At 53.0% G+C, this 24,405-nt stretch overlaps 2 protein-coding genes across 2 annotated transcripts in view; one reads left to right on the plus strand and one right to left on the minus strand.

The window, feature by feature from the left end:
• The window catches only part of ATP5MK (ATP synthase membrane subunit k), a 201,510-nt gene that overhangs the window by 162,408 nt on the left and 14,697 nt on the right, over window positions 1–24,405 (minus strand). The gene's annotated exons all lie outside the window — the stretch shown is intronic.
• NEURL1 (neuralized E3 ubiquitin protein ligase 1) overlaps window positions 1–24,405 on the plus strand; it is a 105,961-nt gene that overhangs the window by 52,131 nt on the left and 29,425 nt on the right. The window lies entirely within an intron of this gene.

Raw genomic sequence — 24,405 nt, forward strand, 5'->3', positions numbered from 1 at the left:
CTGGAGGCGTAGTAGCAGGGGGCAGAGTTCCTTCCTGGACTCAGTGGGGGTGAAAAAGCCACTGGCCTTTTCTGAGAGGCACTGCATGGACCCCATTACTCACAGGTACCTCTGTGCCTGGGGATCTTGCCTGTGGCCCAGCAGCTGGCATGGCCGGTGTCCTCTGGGCTCTAGGTCATGGCCCATAGTGGTGGGCACAGAGCTGGCATAGTGCAGTGGCTGGACTCAAGTCATCTCTCACCTTTGCTATATAAGAACAGAAGTTCCTGTTTTTTGAGCCAAGCCAAGCTCCCTGCTCCTGAAAGGGACCTGCCACCCACTTTTTCTTTCTGGAGCATTTTCAGGTTTATGCCTTGGGACCTGTGAGAGCTGGCACTCCCTGCCTCAATCCCCACTTTCTCTTTTGGAGACCTCTGTGGTGCTGAATCTCTGACCCCTACTGTGGGAGTGGCCTAGAGCCTGGCTGGGGCAAGGCCTGCAGGTGAGTGCCTGGATGCATGGCGGGGACTCTGGCAAAGTAGGATGGTGACTGTGGGCACACTACAGCCAAAGTCCAGGGCAGTCCACATTGGGATCAAACTTCACTGTTTTTTTTTTTGTTTTTTTTTTTTTTTTAGAGACAAGGTCTTGCTATGTCAGCTAGGCCAGGTGTGTCATCATAGCCCTCTGTAACCTCAAACTCCTGGGCTCAAGTGATCCTCCTGCCTCAGCCTCCCAAAGCTCTGGGATGACAGACATTTGCCACTGTGCCCAGCTCAAATTTTAGATTTGTGGCTGCAGTAGCCCTGGGTCCCTCTGACTGACGCTGTGTTTATTGAACCGAAGGTGGCTGTTCTCAGGGGCAGCACTCTGCAGTAGACAAAGCCCTGGGGCCTGTGCTCCTGAGTCTGAAATCTGGGTTCTGGCCCAGCTCTGGCACTTTATAACTTTAACAATTAATTTCCACCTCCTTGAGCCTCTGTTTTTCTCTTTCTGTGCAAAGGGATGAGCATCTGTCCTGTGGTACCTGATAGGGTACTTTTGCAGATCCAGTAAGACATTGGTGACATTGTTTCATAGCTTTTAAGAGCTGAGTCATTATTCTAAGAGGCCACATGGCAGAGGGGCAGGTGTTGGGCTCTGATGTCCAGTAGGTGTGTGTCTAAATCCCAGCTTAGCTGAGCATTAGCTGTGTGACCTGGGCAAAGTATTCAGTGTCCCCAAGCCTCAATGTTCCCATCTAGGGTGCTGAGTTCCGCCCCTTCTGGCGGCCCAGAGCAGATGTTTCAAGATGCTGGCAGCAGATGTAATTTTCTGAATTGGTTTGGGTACTTATTTGTCAAGTTCCTGCCTAGTTTTTTCAGAGCAAGAGGTGCCAGGACCCCCTACTGACAGGTTAAAGGCCCTGTAGGGCAGCCAGGTCAGAGGGGGAGGGGGGACACAAGGCCTCTAGGTCTTTTGGGGCTAAAGAGCTTTGAGGGGAAGAAGCTCCCAGATAGAACAGCTCTGGGCAGACCGACTTGAGATCAAATCCCGACTCTGCCATTTCCCACCTCTGTGTCCTGGTTTCCTCATCTGTAAGGAAGGGTAAGGTCACGGCCTTTGTATAGAGGTCAGGAGTAGCTCATCACTAGTATATGGTGCTACCACATACTAGTGCTTCCCATGCATCCCACACTGTTCTAAGCACACTACATGAATGAGCTCATTTTATCTCCCCAGTAGCCCTAGGATCTAGGCACTATTACTGTCAACCCAATTTTTCAGAAGAGGAAATAGACACTTAGAGATGTTAGAACCAAGGTGTGAACCTGGGAAGTCTGACTCTGGAGCCTACTCTTAACTGCCACCTGTACTGTGAAGCCCCCAGTGTAGACAACACTGGTGGCATTCAGTAGTGTTTGCTGTGTCACAGCACTGGGATCCAGCTGCCAGTGGCCATACTGGGAGTACCCCGGCCAAGGGCCTGAGCCCCTGTGGGGTCCTGTACTGTCACTTTGTTGTAGCTACTGACACCCAGTATCTGAGCCCAAAGGTTGGAGTGAGAGGCCCCAGGAGGGGCAGCAGGCAGGGGCAGGGCCAGGGCATGGGAGCAGAAGTGGAGGCCAAGTCAGCTGGTCCTGGGCTTGGCCATCCCTCTGTAAGCTGGACCTGGGAGGGGCAGGAAGCAGGCAAGAGCCAGAGGAAGCAGAATCCCCAGAGGAAGGAGGGGGCCTCCCAGCTTTGGGGTGGCTTCAGCTAGCTGGGGGCCTGACACAAGAAGGAGTGGGCACCAGGAGCGTAGGCTGAGCTGTGGTGCTGAAGATGTGTATGTGAGTGTGAGTGTGTGCGTGGGCTGGAGGTGAAGGGAGGGGTGGATTGAGGGGATCTCTGCCTGTGGAGGAGGGATTTAACCTCCTGTTATCAGCTGCCAGCTTTTCTCATAATCCAGGCAGGCCCAGCAGGGATCAGCAGAGTGCGTTTCCGCATCTCAGATGGACGAGGCCCATGGCTTGTTCCAGCACATCCCGCGCTCCTCCTGTCTCCTGCGTCACCCTGTGTCTCCTCATTTTTCTGCGTCTCCTCTCCCCATGAAGTCTCATTGCCTGCCCCTCCTCACTCTCCCCATCCAGGTTCTGGTGTAGGCAGCAAATCTTGTGCATTCAGCCCCTGCTAATTTATCACTTGTGATTGCTGGGACAAAGGCTAGCTTCCAGTTTAAAATTCATTCTATTCCTGAGCAAAAATGCAGCACTAACCAGGTGACAAGGGACTGTTTAATCTACTTCCTTAAAAGAACTGACAGCTACCCAGGACTCTGAAATGGCATTTGCATGTGAGGCACGCATGCAATCATACATGCAAAGCTTAGAACGTGCCTGGTGCAGGGTAAGCGGGTACTGAGTAAATGTTTCTTATTAAAGCAGGTCTTCTATTTCTCCTCCTTGGGGTAACATGTATTTTTTTTGAGATAGAGTTTTCACTTTTGTCACCCAGGCTGGAGTGCAGTGGCACAATCTCGGCTCACTGCCACCTCCGCCTCCTGGGTTCAAGTGATTCTGCCTCAGCCTCCCGAGCAGCTGGGATTACAGGGGTGTGCCACCATGTCCTGCTAGTTTTTGTATTTTTAGTAGAGACAGGGTTTCACCATGTTGGCCAGGATGGTCTCGAACTCCTGACCTCAGGTGATCTGCCCACCTTGGCCTCCCAAAGTGCTGGGAATACAGCCACTGCGCCTGGCTGTATTCTTAGTGCTGTACTCATATCCTGCATCCCAAGTCATTCCTTTCCAAGGCTGAGACAGAGACCTTAGTCCTTCCAGTTCTACGTGGATTCCCAAGTTCTCTGACTCTCCAGCGTTGCTGTTATGGATGGAGCCAGGCAGCAGCCCTCACAGGTGTTAAGTTATTCAGTTTTCACAAGTTTCTGGGCCATGTGATCTCCACCATGGAGAAGAGATGGTGGAGGCTCAGAGAAGCTCAGTAGCTTACCTGTCTGACCTGAAGACCAGAGCTCCCACCCTCCACATGGGTGGGGTGGGCACATCCATCCACCCTTCCTGACCTGTGACACAGATCTTATCATCGGCAAATGTTTGCCTCCAGCTAGGGGCTCAGTGGGTGTGGGCTCTGTTTGGCACACTCTGTCCTGGGAATAGGAACCTGGTTTCTTCCTTGTTCTATCCTTCCTGCCTGGCATGGATGGTGACTCTTCTGTCCAGTCCAGGCTGGCCATGCTGGCCCTGAGGCCTGGAACTGGGGAGCATGAGCAGGTGTGTTTGTGTCTCGGAGAGGCAGAGAAAAGGCTGCTTGGCGGTGGGCCTGGGCAGGGAGGGGCCTCAACTTCGTCCAGGTTCTGTTTGCTCAGATTCCCTTTCAGTCTCCACCCCGCCTCTGCACCTGTTGTGTTCCCATCCTCCTGGGCGGCTGGCAGCTGTCACGGCTGGGGCACCTGTCCCAGCCCCTGAGGACGCCCTCTGGGCTCCCTGGCTCCAGTTTCTCTGCAGCACACAGCTTGTGCTCTCCGTCTCTGGGTGCCTTTATCCTCCTGTCACTCCTCATCTCTCACTCTTCCAGACTCGAGGCAGCAGCCTCCACTCTTGTCCTGGCTCTGGCCATAGGAGGAAGCTTTCAGCTGGGGTTCCCTGCTTCCTTTTCTCCAGTGCCAGGCCCAGCCTAATGGGTAGAGAGGATGGGGCCCTGGCAGGATGGCCATACTCCTCAAATGCTGATGAGGCGACTCATCAGCTCAATCAAATTATCGCTTATTCTTGATAAAGGAAACACTATAGCAGCTAGGGGCTGCCTCCCAGCTTCTCCACAGCAGGGTCACCTCCTCTTCCTGGCCTCCCCAGACCCTAGTCACTTCCCCCTACCTCATAAAAAGAAGTTACCCCCTCCCTTGTCCAGTGCTGTCTTCTGTACCTCCTGATGCCCGGATTTGTGTGTCATATTAGGCATAGCAGCAGAAGACATTACTCCTGGGTCCCAGTCCTCTTTGTATTCCACCCACTGTGTGGCCTTGGGAAAGTCTCTATCATTTGCTGGGCCTTCTTTGCTATACCTGTAAAATGGGCCCAGAACTTCTTTGCCTGCCTGAAGGTAGGGGCTGGCCCCATTGCTCTCTGGAGGCTCTTCCCCCTTAGAGAGCTTGGTGACTGGACTGATGGTTTCTATTCCCCAGTGAATTTGTTCCATGTTTTATTCTGGAGTTGCTGGCTCTGCCTTAGACTTTGAGTTCTGAGAGGGCAGGTTTAGGCTGGGAATGAGGTCCTAGACCTTGGGAAACCTGGATGAGAGAGGACTTGGTGAGGAAAGCCTTGAGTTAGGTAGACCATCATGGAAACCAAGATGGCACCCAAGGGAGGAGGAGCTGTTGGAAAGGGGTCAGGGGACAGGAGATGGCAGGGAAAGGAGGGACAGCTATAGTAGTGGGGAGGGCCTTGGGAGCCGAATGGGTTTAGAGAGCCAGGGGTCTAAGGTTCCCTAGATGGCATGAGAGGACAGATGTAGCTGGGGATTCTGTCAGACCAGGCCCCCAAGGGCACAGCCAGCCCTGCTTCCTGTCGGCAGGCTTTGAGGTATTAAGTTTCCAACCAGGCCATATATGAGTCTGTTTTCTTCACAGTTTCCAGGATGACATCTCCAGTGTCTGTCTGGGTCACCTGTTAGCAGATGAGAAGTCCAGCCTTACTGCCTGTCCTCTGCCTGCATTTAGGCTTCATCCCTGGAATGTCACCTTCTGTCCACTGGAAAACGTCTAGGCTCTGCTGCCACACAGAACCCTTCTCTTCCTTAAGGAGAAGGTCCACTGTCCCCTTGTCTTCCCTCCTGTAAGCAAGAGGGGCCCCTGCCCTTTGCCCTTTCCTGGATAGAACATGAGTTTTGATGTCAGGCAGGTCTGGGTTTAAAGCCTCGTTTGTCTTCCCTTCAGAATAACCTCTCTAAGCCTCAGTTTTATAGCCTGAAAATGGGGATGATTATAACTCCTGAAGGGAGGTTTTGGGATTGGCTGATACATGAGATACTTAGCACAGTTCCTAGCACACAGTAAGTGATCAACAAATGGTAGCATTTATATATATTTGCTTATATATTTGCTTATAGCTTCTCCATTCCCCTTTCACATCCTTTCCAAAGTGTGGCTATAGAATGGAACACAGATCATTTACCCAGAGCTGAAAGAATCTCATTCCTTGATCCCAGCCTGGCTCCTGCTGGGATCTGGAACTGCCTGTTTCCCCGTCCATGCCCGCTTTACACCCCTGGCTTCTGCAGGGCAGGCGTTGGGTCCTGCTTACCAGTTGGTGCATAGTGGGCACTCAGTGAATGGTTGATGAATGAATAAGTGAATGAATGATGTATGTTAGTGATTTTCTCACCCCTTTTAGTAACAGAATCCTTTGGCCAAATGAATTTTTTTTTTCTTTTGAGATGGAGTCTCACTCTGTCGCCCAGGCTGGAGTGCAGTGCACGATCTTGGCTCACTGCAACCTCCGCCTCCTGGGTTCAAGCGATTCTCTTGCCTCAGCCTCCCCAGTAGCTGGGATTACAGGCGTGCACCACCACACCTGGCTAATTTTTTATATTTTTGGTAGAGATGGGGTTTCACCATGTTGGCAAGGCTGGTCTTGAACTCCTGACCTCAAGTGATCCACCTGTCTCAGCCTCCCAAAGTGCTGGGATTACAGGTGTGAGCCACCGCGCCCGGCTCCAAATGAGATTTTATGAGATGCTCCAGTGAATAAAACAGAGAAGGGATGCAGCTCTTCTGCCATATCCTGGGGCTGGCTTCCCCTCTAGAGGTCCTGGACACTGCCTAGTGAAGTGACAGGAGAGGGGAGCCTCAGACACAGGACACTGCCACATCCTATTTGGGGAAGTGATTGTGGGAGACAGGCTCATACGTCTGTGGGAAAACCCTTTAGACTACAGTGTCGAAGGCCTGGGGGCCACTCAGGCCGCCTCCCAGTTCTCTGTTCTGTTTCACTCAAGTGGCCAGAGTTGGGGCTGCTGCTCACCTGAAGGACTCCCAGCTCGCGGAGCCCCTAGCCTGCCCCTGTCCCTGCTTGTTTACCACTTGGCTGCTTTCCCACAGTCCTGTGTCTGAAAATCACATGATTTCAGGTCTGTTTGTGAGATGTTTTCTGAGTGCCTGCTCTGGGCGGGGACGGGAGTGATGCGACGCCCGAGGGGAGTAAGGCTAAGTCAGGCAAGGCCCAGCCCTGCGGGGTGTGGGATGCAGGATGCTGCTTCTGCTGCTCCCACCCCTGGAGCCTCCTGCCTCCTCCCTCACCCTTCACAAGCAGATAGGACAGTGACTTTCTGAAATGTGGGTCTGGTCTGTTGCCTCCCTGCTGCAGGACTTCCCTGTTGCTCTCAGGAGGAAGGCTAGAGTCTTCACCCTGCTCCTGAAGACCCGTCTGGTATATCCCTGACCCAACCTGCCTGGGCAATGGAGCATTTCCTGAGGCTCCTCCTGCTCACCCTGCTCCATGCCAACCTTGCTTCCGAAACATGCCAGCTCCCAGTCCCTCCTTGTTCTCCTAACCCCTTCCCCAGACCCACTCAGTAGTGGGAGCTCATTTCTTTCAGACCTTTTTTCTCGGGTTGTGATGATATGCTCCTTAGTGAGGCTACTTGATAAATGTTTGTGTCCCTCTGGACTGGAAGTCCACGAGAGCCAGGACCTGCCACTGAGGACCACCCTTGCACCCTTAGTATCTGACATATAGTAGGGTCATCAATAAATGTGGGTAGAGTTGAATTAAATGGTTGAGGTGCACCCAGGAGAAGCTGGGGCAAGCAGATAGGGCCCCAGCCAGGCCATGGCTCTCTCTGTATCGGACAGAGTAAGGTAAGGGTTAGGAGATGCCCAGCTCAGGAGCTCAGAGGAAAGATAAGTGCCAAGAACAGGGACTTACTCTTACCTGGGGCCCTAGGGAGGCTTCCCAGAAGAAATGTTCCCAGTGCTGGATGATGGGAAGGGGGCATTCCAAGTGAGGAGAAGGCAGGAACCAAGGTGAGAGGGAGGCTGGTGTCTGGGTGTGGGGCCATAGGAAGGCCAGGCTGGGCATGTGCGAGGGGTTGGTGGGCAAGGGGCCAGCTGGGTGTGTTAAAAGGCAGGCAGGGTGCGGAGGCTGACTCTGCTGCTACAGGAACAGCCTCCAAAGCATCTTCTTTTGGCCTCAATTTCCTCATCTGTAAAATGGGCATACACATACACTGATCTCTTAGGGTTGTCGTGAGGATTGAACAAGTTAAATGCGTCACATGATCAGGGCAGTGCGGAGCACGCAGTAAGGCCTCGTGTTTGCTGTTATTATGATCATTATCTGTCAAAAAGAGTTTGGCTTACTTTCTCCTTGTCAGACTGACTTAGCTTCCCGCCCCCATGGGAATTGGGTACGTGTGCCAGGAAGTGTGTGCGTGTGTGTATGTGTGACTGCACAGCCACAAGCTGGCATGTGCCTGTGGAAAGTGGGCTGCCTTGTGTGGACTCGGGTGTCGTGACTTCTCCCAGAAGTCTTGGGCATGCCTTTGGCTCGGAGGAGGTTCGGCAGGCTGGGTTTGCTCTCCCACGCAGATCCTGCCCAGCCCTCTGCTGATGACTCTAGGTCAGGCCTGAATGGCCCTCCTTGTTCTCCTAACCCCTTCCCCAGACCCACTCAGAAGTGGGAGCATCAGGATCTTGAGCTGTGGGCTCAGGACCCAGTCCAGTCACTTACAGGGCCCAGGTCTCTGAGTTCCATCTGCTGTGGGGCAGCCTCTACCTTTCCTGTGGCTCCTTCCTCAGCCCCTACCCCTCTGTCTTCCCACCTGCCCACTGGCTTTCTCTTCCCTCCCATTCCTTTCCCTGGGGTCCAAGATCCCAGACCTTGAGGACAGGGGCTGGGGTCCAGGCTAGGGCCAGGGAGGAGGGTGCTGTCCTGGTGTCCTGGTAGAGGCCCCTGAGCTTGTGTTGGATGGTGACATTGTCCCTCAGACATGGCCTGAATCCTGGTCCTACCTGTGACCTGCTGGGTAACCTCAGGCAAGCTCCTTAGCCTCTCAGAACCTCCACTTTCTTCTCTGGAAAACAGATATCATCATAGCCGCTGCCACCCACACAGTTCCTGGTGCACAGTGCATGTTCACTGCATGGCAGCTGCTCTCTTGATGATGATCTGGGCTCCTGGCATCCCTGCCCAGGGCTGGAGGGGCCTGCCATCCCAGCCTCCCTCTTCCCCCCTGTCCGCACCTTTCCCTCTTCCCTGAGTGTGGGGTGCCGTGTCCACCTTAAGATTTCTCTAGAAACTTTGTGAGTCTGTGGAAGCAGGCATGTGTTGAGTGTGTACATTGAGAGCTGTGTATGTAACCATGTGAGTACATGTCTGGTGGGCAGTAGATGGCTGAGTGTGCTCAGTGGTGAATGCTCCCAAGTGCCTGTGAGCCCACAGTGCACACCTGTGTGACAGGATGCAGAAGAATAGTGCAGGTCTGTGTTGGGGTGTGGTGTGTGTGTGTGTGTGTATGTACATGATTAAAGGGACAGGTTGGTGTGGGGGGAAAAGCCTGGATTCTGGTGCTGTACTGCCTGGGTTTGCATCCCAGCCTTGCCACCTTTTAGGTGAGCAGCCTCTCTTTGTCTCAGTTTTCTCATCTGTAAGACCATCATCATCATCTTAGAGATGGTACCTGTTGATAATGACTGTAATACTGACCTCATCATTCAGCCTGTGAGGACCAAAGGAGTTAATACTTGCAAAGCCTTTGGAACAGAGCCTGGAAGAAGACAGAAACGGTGTTAGCACTTGATGAACAGCTCCATCAGCTTGATTGTGAACCTCTTGAGGGCAGGGACAATGTCTGTTTTGCCTCCCAGGGGGTCTGCTCTCACCTAGCCGGACCTCTGCATATAGTAGGTGCATGAGGCTGGTGAATGAATGGCTGTCGGCCTGGGCGTTCAGGGAGGGGTGTGTGTCACTGCATCCCTGAGATGGGGCTGTGTGTGATGGGGATGTGTGTGCGTGTGCGCGCCTCTGCTCGCTTTCTGGAGCTCGCTGCTATTTCAGGAAGCCTCCAGTCTCCTCCTCCTTATGTAAATAAACATGACAGATCCCATCGGCTGTACCAGCGCGGGAGGTGGGGAGGCTGGAGTGGGTGGGAGCGGGGAGGCGGCGGCCGGAGGGGTGTGCGTGCTGCGTGCGCGTGTGGCCGGCTGGCAGCGGGCGGGCGGCGTGCGCGTGTGCGGGAGGGGGCGCGTGGGGGCGCGTGGGGGCGCGGGAGGGGCCTCGGCCCTGCCATGCCGGTCTCCGCCCGCGGGGGAGGAGACGGGGGAGGAGGAGGGGAGCAGCCGGCCGGGGCGACTCAGTGACCAGCCGGCCGGCCCAGCAGAGGTGGCTGCACTGCCCGCCGCCCGAGATGGGGGGACAGATCACCCGGAGCACTCTCCATGGTAAGGCCCCGCGGATGCCTGCGGGCCCGCCCACCTTAGCCCGGAGACCGCCTGGGGAGGCCCGGCGGAGGGGCGCTGGGGCTGAGGGCTTGGTCATGCCCCTACCTCTTCACTCCATGGGGGTTCTGGGGCTGTGTGAGGGACACCTTTTGGTGGTGGGCACTGGGGTGGGGGCAGCAAGGGAGCTGGGCAGAGCGGGAAGAGGGGTGCCTTCCCTGACAGTGGCGCCTCCCGCTGATGGTGGGAGTCAGGCAGCTGAGGCTCCCCACAAAGTCTCCTTGTCCTCTTACCTCCATGTCCTCTTACCAAGGTGCTGACTAGTCCCCAAGTGGGATGCGAGGTCCTGGGTGTCCCTACCCGCCTCTCCCGGGACAGAGGCAGCCAGTTAGATAGCTGGGGGGACCTGCTTGTCGGCCCTGGGATGTGGGCCTTGGAGGTGGTGCTGTGTTCTCTGCTGGAGCCCCGCAAAGACATGTGGGCACCCACATGTGTGCCGAGTGTGCATGAGTGTCTTTGCTCGTGAGTAGGCACTGAAGGTGCCTGTGGGTGTGCACCTGTGCTGGCTTGTGCCTAAGCACACGGGTGTGCAAGTGACAGCACCCCACAGTGCCTGACCTCGCTTCTCCAAGTGTGTGCTCTGTGGGGGAGGCCAGTGAACTTCTGAGCCCTGCAGGTCACATCCACAGTCAGACAGACCCACAGCCTGGAGCTGAAGGGGTGAAAGAGAGGGGGCCACTGGCTGGCTCCCCATTTGCAGAGCTCCTGCTTGCTCCAACCCCTGTTCTCTTGTTCCCCTAGCTCTAGTACTGTGGTCTGGGGAGCGCCGTGGCCAATGTGGCAACAGACCCAGAGAGGAGAAGCCTTCCTAGGGACTTGTGTGTCTTCCCTGGGCCCTGGGAACTGGGGTTCCTTTACAAACTGGCCAGAACAGCGCGGGCTGACCTTGGGGAGTCCCTGATGCACTCCCCTATGTCCCCTGCTCCCTGCTTGGACGGGGTATTAGGAGGTGGGACAGTGTCCATCTGCCGAGTCCAGTGGGCACTGAGGAACCTGGGAGAGGCTCAGGAAGGAAGGAGGGTGGCGGCAGGAGCGCGTGGGCAGCTGCAGCCGGAACTGGTGACCAGGTGGCTTCTCCCTTCCAGGCTCTGGACTTTGGGAGAGTAATTTCTAATTAAAAAAGAAAAAAGACAGGGAAAGATGTAGGAAAAGCAAATGATTGGCTCTCTTAAAAGGAAATGAATTCTATCCTGGGTTTGGAGGGCTAAGTGACAGATGGAAGGCCCTGGAAGACACATAATCCGGAGCCAGGCCAGGGGCACTGCCAGTGGCCTGGGCCTTGGCTGGAGACTTGGATTGGACTGACCTGGGCCTGGTCTTGCCTGTCTGTGGGGTGGGGGTTCTTCTCAGGGCTTGCTGGCCCTGGTGGGGCCTGTTGGCAGAGGGTCTGGAGCCGACTGGCATTTTCCACTGGAGTCAGACTTGGGCAAGCCTGTGGTCTGTGAAGGACAGAGAGGCCCTCAGAGCAGGCTCGGGACACACTACACTGTCCTCCAGCTGGAGCACAGGCTCCCTAGAGGGTGAGGACCTGAGACCACCCTAGCTCATGCTCTGGGAGTGGGTGGATGTGTTTTGTAAGGAAGGCAAATGTCTTCCTGAGCCTCAGTTTTCTCACCTGTCAATGAGACTAGTAATAGCACCCTCCTCCTAAGACTGCTGTGCAGGCCAGGTCTGGTGTTCACGCCTGCAATCCCAGACACTTTGGAGGCTGAGGTGGGAGGATTGCTTGAGCCCAGGAGTTTGAGACCAGCCTGGGCAACATAGCGAGACCTTGTCTCAAGAAAAAAAGAAAACAAGATTATTGTGAGGATTACATGAATCATGTGAGCGGAGAACTCAACATGGGGAAAATCAGGAGGGCTTGGAAAGGCATCCTGGGCCCAGGGTCATATTCCCTCCCTCTCATTTGTCCCATTTCCCTGGAGGCAGGAGGATCACTTGGGGTGCTCTGAGAACTCTAGGAATTGGGCCTCCAGGCTAGGTGGCCATCAGTGAGCGCTCATCAAATGCCCCATCTGCCTTGGCCTCCACCCTTTTGCCAGCACTGCCCTCCCAGGCAGGGCCTCCCGTAAGCTGGCCCTGGCCTTTGCCATTGCACAAGTAGAGGGGACAGGAGTTGGAAGGTCTGGAAAGGAAGTGTTTGCCTGTGCCCACACAGCCAACCCCCACCCCCATCAGAACCCTTGCATATGCGTCCTCACGCATCCACGCCCATGTGTGCCCACAGCTGTACACACGCCCTGGCTGCCCCAGCAGCTCTGGTTTCACCTTCTTCTGGGAAATGAGCTGGGGCCAGCGTGAGACACAGGGGTTTGCTCCTTCCTAGGGGTGCCGTAGCCTGTAGCTGGGCTCCTGAAGGCACATTGAAATGGTCCTGGATTGTATTTTTCTTCTCTTTTTTTTTTTTTTTTGAGACGTAGTCTCACTCTGTTGCCCAGACTGGAGTGCAGTGGCATGATCTCAGCTCACTGCAACCTCCGCCTCCTGAGTTCATGCAATTCTCTGCCTCAGCCTCCTGAGTAGCTGGGATTACAGGCACCTGCCGCCATGCATGGCTAATTTTTTGTATTTTTAGTAGAATGGAGTTTCACCATGTTGTACAGGCTGGTCTTGAACTCCTGACCTCGTGATCCACCCGCCTCAGCCTCCCAAAGTGCTGGGATTACAGGCGTGAGCCACCGCGCCTGGCTGATTGTATTTTCTTTAGGGCCTTGGACTTTCGGCTTGTTTCAGGTCAAACATTTTGGATTGCTACGTTAAAGTGGGTGAGGGGAGGGCGACAGAGGAGGACCCAGGACTCTGTATGTGTGTCGGGGGTTATCTAATTGTGTGTTTTGTTTGTGGACGTGTTTTGGCTCTCTGAGCTTCTGATGTCAACAGATGTGTATCTGTGTTTTAGATCTCTGTGTACCTGTGTGATGTGTCTGTAACTGTGGATTGAAGCGACTGTGTGTTGCCGTGCCTATGTTTCCATGCGGGGGCAGCCACATCTATGGTCCTCTGTGCCTGTGCCATGCCTCTGTGTGTGTGTGTGTGTGTGTGTGTGTGTGTGTAGTGCAGCTGGTGGTGAGGAGTCGGGCTCCTCTGGGACCAGCCTGGCAGGACACCCATGGGGAAATGAATTCCCGTTTGGAAAATGGTTTCAGTGGTTACACGCTTGATCTCTTCCATCCGGCAGGTTTCCAGAGCTGCTCCCAGTCTTGAGGGCAGGCTGACAGGGGTGGGAAGGGGAGTGCGAAAAGGGAGGCAGCAGTGACACTGGGAGGCCTCCCTCCTCTCGCCTCTGCTGTCCTCTCTTCTTCCTTTCCCCCCACCTTCCTCCTTCACCTCCCTTCAGTGCTCCCTCAGGGCAAGGAATGGACCCCTTGCTGACGGCTGATGTGTAGGTGACACATGCACATGCACCCAGACATACATGTCACCCTCAGGTTAGTCTCTGGATTTAACAAGCCTGAGTGTCAGAGGATGCTGTTGTACAGGGACCCGAGACATTGGCTCCCACCCCCTCCTGTCACAGAGGGAGAGGCTGCGGCCAGAAAGGGAAATGGCTAACTGAGGCCACACAGCTGGTGCCTCAGTGGGGAAGCCAGGCCTTCTTCCTTCTGCAGCCGGTCCACTACTTACCCTTCTTGGGTTCCTTAATCCTCAAGCAGGCAGCAGTGGAGAAGGCATCCAGTGGCCTTGTGAGATTAGCAGAGGGAGCCACCCATCTCCTGGCAGCAGCTCTGGGGGCTTAGGCCAAGGGGAGCTCCGGAGCTTGAAGGTGCACACCCCCACACCCCGCTCGTGCCTGTGGACTCCAGGGAGGTGGGCATCGGGTCACTCTAGCTCTGTGTTCCCTTGCCTCAGCCTGGCGCCTGGCACACAGTGGCTCCCAGCAGATGCTGGCTTAGTGGGTAGGGGGGAAGAGTATGGGGTGGACAGAGGCCCTTGCCTGCTGGACGGCAGGGCAGTTGGAGCTGAAGGTGGCCTGAGGGGGTGGGTGGGGGAACCATCAGGGAGGGGAGGCCAGGGCTGGGCAGTGAGGCCAGGCAGTATTTGGAGAGGAAGGGAAGGAGGAGCAGTTATTCTCTGGGAGATTTTGAATCCTGTTCTGCTCTTGCTGGCTGTGTGACTTTGGGTCAGTCCCTTCATCTGTCTGCGTCTCAGTGTCCACTTCTGTAAATTGGGAAGGGTAAGTTACATAGTAAGCACTCCACAGAGTGTGCTTTTATGAAGGTTTTTGTGGAGGCTCCTCTAGGCCTGTGTGTGCTTGCCAGCGCATACACACACACGTGCACATACACACACGTGCACATGCACACACATGCGCACACACATGCACACACATACATGCGTGCACACACACACATGCACACGCAGGTGCACACACATACACACATGCATCCATACATACACACACACATATATACACACATATGCACATGCACACATATACACAATGCATGCACACATTCATGCACACATACACACACACATACAGCCACAAGTGCACACATAAACACACTCACACATATACATACACGCATGCACACACACATACACACTCACCTGCTGCCTCTGTGTCCCCCAGCGCTTCTGGGCCTACACAACAGTGCTTGTGTCTGCCATGAGGCACACCTGCCATCTGTGTGTGTGCACGCATGTACACATGCATGACTATGGATTTTATATGGGGAACTAGGGGTGCTGATGTTACTGGGCTGCGCTTCCCCCCATTCTCCAGGCCTGGCCTGGAGGGCTTTGGGGAGGTGCTGGGAGGACAGGGACAGGGATTGGGAGCTGAGCCCTGAAGAGTTAACATTTGGAGTCCCCTCCTGGGATCTTGAGGTGGGACACAAGAGGGAGAGGAGGAGGATGGTCCTCTTCCCAGCAGTGGGGAATTGGGAGTCACAGCTGTATACACCTCTGGCTGCTAGAAATGTCAGTATGGGGATGTTGCAGAGTGAGTGAGAGCAAGAGGCTCAGTTGGGGATTAACTTGGCTATGAAGGTGCCTGTCTTGCCCGTTCCCTACCACTTTCTTTCACCCACCCTGTCATGATAGGTTCATTCATCTTCCAGGGAGCAGCAGGACCTACTGTTCCCATGCCAGGCGCTCTGTGGGAGGTGCTAGGGTGCTAACATGGCCCCCACCCTGGGCATGCATGGGGGCTGCGGTGTTCATGGAGAAACTGACTTAGGAGGAGAGAGGGGACTGAGCATGCCAGACAGCTAGCTGGGGTCCATGGAGGAACCTCTGCACAGTGCGACAGATCTGAGTTCAGAGCCCAGCTCTGCCACTTACCAGCTATGTGACTTTGGGCCAAGTTATTACCTCTCATAGCCTCTGTTTCCTTATCTGTGAAATGGAACTATTGATACTGTTTTAGTCATCTATTGCCGCTTAACAAATTATTCCAAAACTTAGCAGCTTAAAACAACAAACATTTAATGCTCTCCCAGTTTCTGTGGCTCAGGAATCTCTGTGCTGTTTAGCTAGGTGCCTCTGGCTTCATGTCTGTCGTGAGGTTGCAGTCACATTGTTGGCTGTGGCTGCATCAAAAGGCTTGCCAAACTTACTCATGTGGCTATGGGCAGTCCTTGGTCCCTTGCCAAATGGGCTTCTCCATGGAGTGGCCCTACACCATGGTGACTGGCTTCCCCCTGAGGGAGCAATTTAGGAGAGGCAAGAGAGTAACCAAGATGGGAGCCACAGTCTTTTTATAACCCAGTCTTGGGTGTGACATTCCATTACTTCCTCTGTATTCTTTTTTTTTTTTTTTTGAGATGGGGGTCTCACTCTTGTCACCCAGGCTAGAGTGTAGTGGTGTGATCTCAGCTCACTACAACCTCCACCTCCTGGGTTCAAGCAATTCTCCTGCCTCAGCCCCCTGAGTAGCTGGGATTACAGGTGCCCGCCACCATACCTGGCTAATTTTTTAGTATTTTTAGTAGAGACAGGGTTTCACCATGTTGGCCAGGCTAGACTCGAACTCCTGATCTCAGGTGATCCACCTGCCTCAGCCTCTCAGTGTTGGGATTACAGGTGTGAGCTGTTGCGCCGGCCACTTCCTCTGTATTCTATTCATTCGAAGCTATGTGTTAGGCCCAACCCACGCTTAAGGGGAAGGGGTCACACAAGGGCCTGAAGGCCAAGAGGTGGATGCAGGGATTGTTGGGGCCATTGTAGGGGTTGTTCCCATAGACACCTGCCTTGCAGGGATTGGAGGGTGTGATCAGGTTGTGTTTGAAGGGCAAACTCTGCAGCATTTGATACACAAGAAAGAATCAACCCTCATGGCCTTCCTTATCTGATTCTTTTCTACTGCCGGCAAGTGAGGAGCTATTGAAGGTTCTTGAGCAGGCAGGCTGTAGTCAGGCGTGCTAGGCAGGGAAGGGAGCTGCTCCCTTTATTCCATTCTTTTTCTAATTTCTCCACTGGACACCAGAAAGGGCAAGGCACAAAATGGGTGCTGCCTGAACTCCTGCCAATTCATCAGTAGATAGAAGAATCAAACACTAGCAATTCATTCAGCAACTTTTATTGAGGACCTGCTGTGTGTTGTGAACTAGGCTATGGGGAAACAGCAGTAAAAAAGACAATGGGGCTGGGCGCCGTGGCTTATGCCTGTAATCCCAGCATTTTGGGAGGCCTAGGTGGGCAGATCATGAAGTCAGGAGTTTGAGACCAGCCTGACCAACATGGTAAAACCCCGTCTCTACTAAAAATAGAAAAATTAGCCAGGCGTGGTGGCTTGTGCCTGTAATCCCAGCTACTCAGGAGGCTGAGGCAGGAGAATCTCTTGAGCCTGGGAGGCGCAGGTTGCAGTGAGCCGAGATTAGGCCACGGCACTCCAGCCTAGGTGACAGAGCCAGACTCAGTCTCAAAAAAAGAAAGTGGTCTCTGTGCTGGGGAGGCTCACAGTCCATCAGGGGGAGAGACAGGCACAAATAACCCTGCAGCCTTTCCCAGTGCAGTGCTACTCTGCAGAACACAGAAGCTGATGGGAGTGACTTCTCAGCTCTCCTGAGGATGGCATAGAACCAAACCATTCTGGAGGCAGAAGAGACAAGTCAATGCATTGCATACAACAAGTGCCTTGGGGTATCTGGGCTTAATCTTGTGTAAGAACCAGGGTTGGGAAAGGCTGCTTGGTGATGGGTGCTCCGTTAGGGGGCTTATGGGGTCCTCAGAGGTCCATAGTAAGGCCCCTAACCTAGTCTGGAAAAAATCTACTTCTGAAGGATGCATGAGAAAGGCATTTTATATAGGTGGGAAGGAGGAAGGAAAGGTTCCCAGCACAGAAGTGGGCTTGGGCCAAGCCTGGAAATCAGAGGCAGGTGTGGGAGGTAGAGGCCCCTTTAGGGAACCCAAAGAAGTTTAATTCTGCCCAGTTTTACAATCATCTCTGTCCCCCAAGTTCCATCCCCACCTGTCCATCTCCCACCAGGAGTCAGGCATCCCCAGCTTTCCAGCCGTTCTCCTAAATCCTTTCCCCCAGAGCCCTGTTCAGTTAATGCAGATAAGCGAGTCCAAATCAGGACCACCTTGGCAATCTGAGATTAGGACGTTTGGGGTAAAATAGGACTGAAGTTCCTGGTTTCCCACTGGGCTGAAATGAGCTGATCACTTCCTGCAGTAGTTATGTTTGCTTTTATGTTTTTAAAAAAGACCTTATGTTGAGATCAAGTGTTAAAGTTTGCAAAATTCTTTCACATCTGTAAATTTACCGGGGCACCACTACAGCCTAGAGAGGTGGGCAGGGCGGCTATGATGAGCTTCATTTTACAGAGAAATAAATCAGGGTCCAGAGAGGTGAAGCAACTTGTCCAAAGTCACACAGCAAGTCTGTGGCCTGGTCAGGGTTTGAACCCAGGGCCTCTTGCCTCCAATGCTCATTCTCTGTGCCTCGCTCCACCGCCCAGAAAGTGAGACGAGACTGTCTCTTGGATGAAGATGATGATGCCAGCACTGGTATTCAGGACCATGGGTTCAAAACAAGATGATCTTGGGTGCAGTGGGCTTTAGCTGGGCCTTAAAGATGGGTGGGGTTTGGAGAGGCGCAGGTGAGACAGAGAGAATGGCTTGAGCAAAGGTGTGGGGGTAGAAAGCAGAGTGATATAAATAGGAATAATAATAATAATAATAGCAACTACTTACTGAATTTTACGTACACCATCTATTTTAATCCTCACAAGAATCCCATGAAGGCCTGCCATGACCCCATTTTACAGATGAGGAAAGTGAGGCTCCCAGAGGTCTTACAGTTAGTGACAGAGCTGCCTCGTTTGGGGGCAGCCAGCCCTGGGTTCAGATGTGGGTTCCTCACTCAATGTGTAAACCTAACTTCAGAGGATCTGTGCCAGAATGGCGTTGGGGGCATAAATCAAGACACTGCCCTTGAAGCCATGAGAGGCTGGGCACTGGCGTCAGTATCAGTGCCTCTGCTCTTGGCTGGGGTGGTGAGCTCCCCCCATCTCTCCTTGGCAGCCCAGCTGAGACCAGCCTAGGGCATCTGGGGCTCTGCCAGTGGTTCTGGGGCAGAGCTTGGTGGGGGCCATGGGGAGGTCACTCCGGAGGCTATGTGTGTCCAGGCGTCTGCCCCGGGACCCCGCTGAGAGGCAGGAATGTGGTCCGCCAGCTGAGGGTCACCCAGAGGGCTGGCCAGGCTTGTGTCTGGCAGCTCATAAATGCCCAGGAAGAATGGGGCTGTCGGGGGAGTTTCCACCATGTCAGCAGCAGCCTCGCCTGAGGAGGATGCCCCCCCTGGGGCTCCCAAGAAGCCTGTAAACCTGTCACTTGAGGGCCCTCCCTGGGAGCTCTGCTGAGAGCCAGGTGGCACAACTGGGGCTCCATCCAGTTGTGTGTGTCCCTGGTGGAGCAGCTGTGCAGCCCACACACACCCCCTTTTGAGACCCTTTGCTACAGCTGCTCCCCCAGCCCCCAGCCCCTCCTGCACACAACCTTCCCCGAAGTGCCTGCCGTCTGGGACTTATGGGGAAAAGGAGCTCTAGTACCAGAGGCTGAGTAGGGTAAAGGACCCCAGACGTGGCCTTGGAAGACCAGGGTTCAAGTCTCAGTTCTGCCACATAACTGCTGTGTGACCACAAGTGAGTTGCTTAACAATTCTGAATCCAACTCCTTCATTCATAGAATAGGAACCTTAAAGAGTCATAGTCCCGGTGCTGGGAGGGACCCTGTTGGATAGTGTAGGGAGGAAGCCCCACCCCCTGCTGCCCCCTCTGGACCCTTGGCATCAGAGCTATGTCCAAGGTTCATTCTCATTTTGCTTTCTGCTCGCCACTCCACTCCCTGCCCCCAATATTTTAATGCCAGCCGGGATGGAGGAGGGGGTAGCAGGAGCAGGAGCAGCCGCAGTGGGGGAGGAGGGGGTCACCCTGATGAAGGCGTCACATTGGACACTCGTAGTCCATGAGAACAGCGCCCCCTAGAGGAGTGCTGGGCAGAGCGCATCGTGGCCCCTGCCCTGGTTCAGAAGAGTGGTGAGGCCTGAGTTAGGGCTGTAGCTGTAGGGTGGACAAGAGAGGACAGAACCCAGGTGTGCTTATTCCTGAGGCAGGATTGGTAGATTGAGTGAGGGGTGCTCAGGGGCTCCCCTGGAGCCAGGAGCAGGGCAGAGCAGGTCAGGAGTGCTGCTGGGGCCTGCCACATGACAGGAGCCCACAGTCCATGGCAGGAAATGCCCAGCACACCAGAGAGGGTTTTCAAGTGGTCTCCCCAGAGGTGGCTTGGTAGGCGATGATCACACAGCGAGCTGAGTACAGAGAGAAGGGGCTGAGGATAGCTGCTCAGGGCGGGCCTGGCCTCCATGGCTGCCCCGACGACCTGTTCACACTGTTGGCAGAAGACAGGCACGGTAGTCAGTGAGTGGGGCTTTGCAGCTACCAAAGTGCTCTCTCTCCATACCTGGGGCAGGGAACCCCTGTTCTGTTCCATAGCTGTGGAAGGAGCTTAAGGGTAGGGTGGCAGGCCCAACCAAGCACTGGGGGTCTTCTGGTAGATGGCCACCTCCAAGGCACTGCGCAAGGTGAGCTGATGGCGGTGCTATAGTGGTGAGAAAGTGCAGCCTCTCTTCTCTCCGTCTGAATGAAGATGTGACTTGTTAGTTGTATTATAGATTTTATTTTTTAATTTAATTTAAGTTTTTGTTTGAGACAGGGTCTTGCTCTATTGCCCAGGATAGAGTACAATGGTGCTACCACGGCTCACTACAACCTTCCGGGTTCAAGTGATCCTTCCGCCTTAGCCACCTGAGCAGCTGGGACTGCAGGTGTGCACCACCATGTCTGGCTAAGTTTTGTAGGTTTTTTTTTTTTTTTTTGTAGAGAAGGGGTTTTGCCATGTTCCCAGGCTGGTCTCGAACTCCTGGGCTCATGTGATCAGCCTGCCTTGGCCTCCCAAAGTGCTGGGATTACAGACCTGAGCCACCGCACACAGCCAGCTATAGCTTTTAAATTGAGGTATAATATGTATATAGTAAAACTTGTCCTTTTCAAATGTGTAGTTTTGTGAGTTTTGACAATGTACAAGTTGTGTAACCACTACCCCAATCTCAAGATATGGAACATTATTTCTTTCTTTTCTTTTTTTTTTAGAGACGGAATCGTGCTCTGTCACCCAGGCTGAAGTGCAGTGGTGCTATCATAGCTCACTGCAATCTCAAATTCCTGGGCTCAAGCCATCTTCGCGCTTCAGCCTCCCAAGTAGCTGGGATTACAGGTGCGAGACACCATGCCTGGCTAATTTTTTATTTTTATTTGTACAATGAGATGAGGTCTCACAGTGTTGTCCAGGCTAAGAAATGGAACACTTCCATCGCCATAAAAACTTCCTTCCTGCCTCTTTGTAGTCAAATCTCTCCCCTGCTCTCTTTCTCTGATACCTACTGATCTCTGTGTCTCTCTAGTTTTGCCTTTTCCAGAATGTCTTACGGATGGAATCGTACAGCATACAGCCCTTTGCATCTGGCTTCTTTTACGTAGCATACTTTTGAGAGCCATTTGTGTGTGTGTGTGCATCAGTGGTTATGCTCCTTTTTATTGCAGAGTAGTGATTGCATGGAGCTGCCACATTTTTAACTGTTCACCAGCTGAAGGACGTTTGAGTTTTTTCTAGTTCAGGGTTATCATGAATAAAGCTGCTGTACATTTGTGTGCAGGTCATGTTTTCATTTCTTGTGGGGAAATGCCCAGAAGTGCGAGTGCTGGAGACATATGTTAGGCGTTTTTCGCTTCATGAGAAACTGCCAAACCATTTTCAACATTGGTTTTCCAGGTTGTGTCACGTCCCAGCAAGAATGCAGGAGGGCTGAGGACATGGTTTACATTTCTGTGTTTTGGTGGCATACATATAAATACATGTATCAATGTATTGCCCTGTATGTATGCTACATGAGATGCTTTTGGGTGGTACATGAAATAACCTTTTTTGTTTTCTTTCTTTTTTGAGACAGAGTCTTGCTCTGTCACCCAGGCTGGAGTGCAGTGGTGCCATGTCGGCTCACTGCAACTGTCCGCCTCCTGGGTTTAAGCAGTTCTTGTGCCTCAGCCTCCCAAGTGGCTGGGATTACAGGTATGTGCCACCCTTCCCAGATAATTTTTGTATTTTTAGTAGAGACGGGGTTTCACCATGTTGGCCAGGCTGTTCTCGAACTCATGACCTCAAGTGATCCACTTGCCTCGGCCTCCCAAAGTGCTTGGATTACAGGTGTGAGCCACTGCACCCAGCCTGAAGGAATCTTTGTTTTTTTTTTTTTCATAGTTTATAGGTTATGAGTATTTTTTTAATTTGCATTTTAAAAATTTATCCAGCACACCAAATCCATGAATTCTTGGCTATTAATGCCTTTTAATTTTTTTGAGACACAGTCGCACTCTGACCCAGGCTGGAATGCAGTAGCATGATCATGGCTTACTGCAGCCTTCAACCCCTGGGCTCAAGGATCCTCCTGCCTCAGCCTCCTGAGTAGCTGGGACTAGTGGGACTCAGTACAGGCACGCACCACCACATTCAGCTAATTTTTAAATTTTTTGTAGAGATGAGGTCTTGCTTTTGTTGCCCAAGCTGGTCTCCAACTCCTAGGTCTGAAGTGATCCTCCTGCCTTGGCCTCCCAAAATGCTGGGATTATAGGTGTGAGCCACTGTGTCTGGCCTCTTAATGCTTAATGGCCAATAACAAAGATTCTGCAGTCAGATTGCTGGGTTTGACTTCTAGGTCCGTTTCTTACTGGTTCTGTGACCCTGGGCAAGCCACTTAATCTCCCTGAGGCACATATTTGTCGTCTGTAAATTGGTTGATAATAAGTTTAATAGTTATAAGTTTGCCATAAGGGTGAAACCAGTGTGTGTAAAACTAGTTCAGAGTTTGGCAAATGGCTGCCACTATTATTTGATGCATATGACCCATGTGTGATAGGTGTGTGTTTTGTATGTGTTGTTCTGCACATCCATGTGTACATGACTGCGTGTGTGTGTCACAGTACATGTGTAAGTATGTGGTTCTTGGTCTCAGGGATACGGGAGAGGATGAATGGCCTAGGGTTGGGATTACTTTTGCGTGCTCACAGGTGTATGTGTGTGCCCATGAGTGTGTTTTTGGAGCCCACATGCCTGGGTGCACATGGTACCCCTGGCCCAGAGTCCTCCTGGCCCCACCTCCTCTGTCTGTTCTGCTGCCAGCCAGGGTGCTGGGCCTGTGCTGCCCCAGCCCCACCCTCAACCCCTTACCCAACACTGGGATTGGCAGGGGTCCTCTCTGGAAGGGAGCCTTGGGGAATGTCTTCCAGGGGCTGGGTCTCTGGCCCCTTGTGTCTCCACTATATTTGCCCAGAGTCAGTGTTTTCTGCGTCTTTACCCAGGGCCCCAGGACCTCGAGTAGGATGGGTGGGAAGGAGAGGAAGCATTTTGAAGAGATTGGTGGCCCTGCAGTTGCTCCATGGATTCTGAGTGGAGGCTGGGGAGGGGGAACCCCAGAGGAAAGGCTCTCAGCAGCAGCTGGGCTCAGCAGGGTTTTAAAAACTGCTTCAGGGAGGTGTAACTGACATACACTAAACTGCACATGTTTAAAGCATCCAATTTGATGGGTTTTGACATAGTGTACCCCTATGAAATCATTGCCACATCAAGATAAGGAACACATAGACCATTGAAAACCACCCATTAAAAAAAAAAAGATAAGGAACACAGCCACACTGCCAAATGTCGCCTTGTGCTTGTTGGTAATCCTGCCTGTCTCCCCCGACCATCGCAGGCGTCCACTCATCTGCTTTTGTTTTTTTGTTTTGTTTCGTTTTGTGTGTGTGTGTGTGTGTGGTTTTTTTTTTTTTCTTTTTTTTTTTTTTGAGACAGAGTCTTGCTCTGTTTCCCAGGCTGGAATGCAGTGGAACAATCTTGGCTCACTGCAACCTCCACCTTCTGGGTTCAAGTGATTCTTCTGCCTCAGCCTCCCAAGTAGCTTGAACTACAGGTGCCTGCCACCATGCCTGGCTAATTTTTATATTTTTAGTAGAGATGGGGTTTCACCATATTGCGCAGGCTGGTCTCGAACTCTTGACCTCAGGTAATCTGCCCCCTTCGCCCTCCCAAAGTGCTGAGATTACAGGTGTGAGCCATCGTACCCGGGCCACTTATCTGCTTTTGATCACTACAGCTTCATTTGCACTTTCTAGAATTTGATAAAAAATGGAAGGAGAGGAAGGGTTTTGAAGGGAATGGAAGCCCTGCAATTGCTTCAGGAATCATGTATTGCTTTGTTTTTAACAGGCTAATTTCACTCACATAGTTATTTTGAAATTCACCTATGTTGTTATTCATATCGGTAGTTCATTGCTCTTTACTGCTGAGTAGTATTCTATTGTGCAGATGCACCACAATGTGTTAGCTACCCACACAGCAGGGGTGATTTTTCTCTTATGCTTCCATTTCTACCTCTGGATGCAAACCTCAATAATGTGTGATGTTGCCTTTCACCAGCACATATTTTATGAAACAAAAGTCAAGCTGTGTCTGAGGCTGGCCGGAGCCCAGTGGGCATCTTTTCCAGGCAAGGCACCTGTAGCCAGTGCCACTCTCTGCCCTTCTTCCCAGCGTCCCCTTCCCTGAAATGGCCTCCCCTCCTCTGCACTATCCAGAGGCCATTCAGCTTCTTCCAGGCAGCCTTTCCAGACTATCTGGGTCTCTTCTGAGCATTTCCAGCCTTCATAGCCTGACGGCGTCCAAAGCCCTTGCACTGTTCAGCCGTTCCCGTCTTGTCTCCTTGGTGAGGACAAGGTGAATTCCTCCTCGTACCACCCCTTCCTAGTGAGCCTGGCAGGCAGGAAGCTGCTCTAGAGAGGCCCGGGGGCTCATGCACAGGGTGTCCGGCTGGCCTGGGGCTTTGGAGACTGTTGTCTGGGGCCTCTGGAGAAGAGGGGGATTGGAAATGCAAAGTGGTACAGAGGGATGCAGACCAAA

Source organism: Macaca thibetana, chromosome 9, assembly GCF_024542745.1.
Source record: "Macaca thibetana thibetana isolate TM-01 chromosome 9, ASM2454274v1, whole genome shotgun sequence".
In the NCBI taxonomy this organism is placed as follows: domain Eukaryota; kingdom Metazoa; phylum Chordata; class Mammalia; order Primates; family Cercopithecidae; genus Macaca; species Macaca thibetana.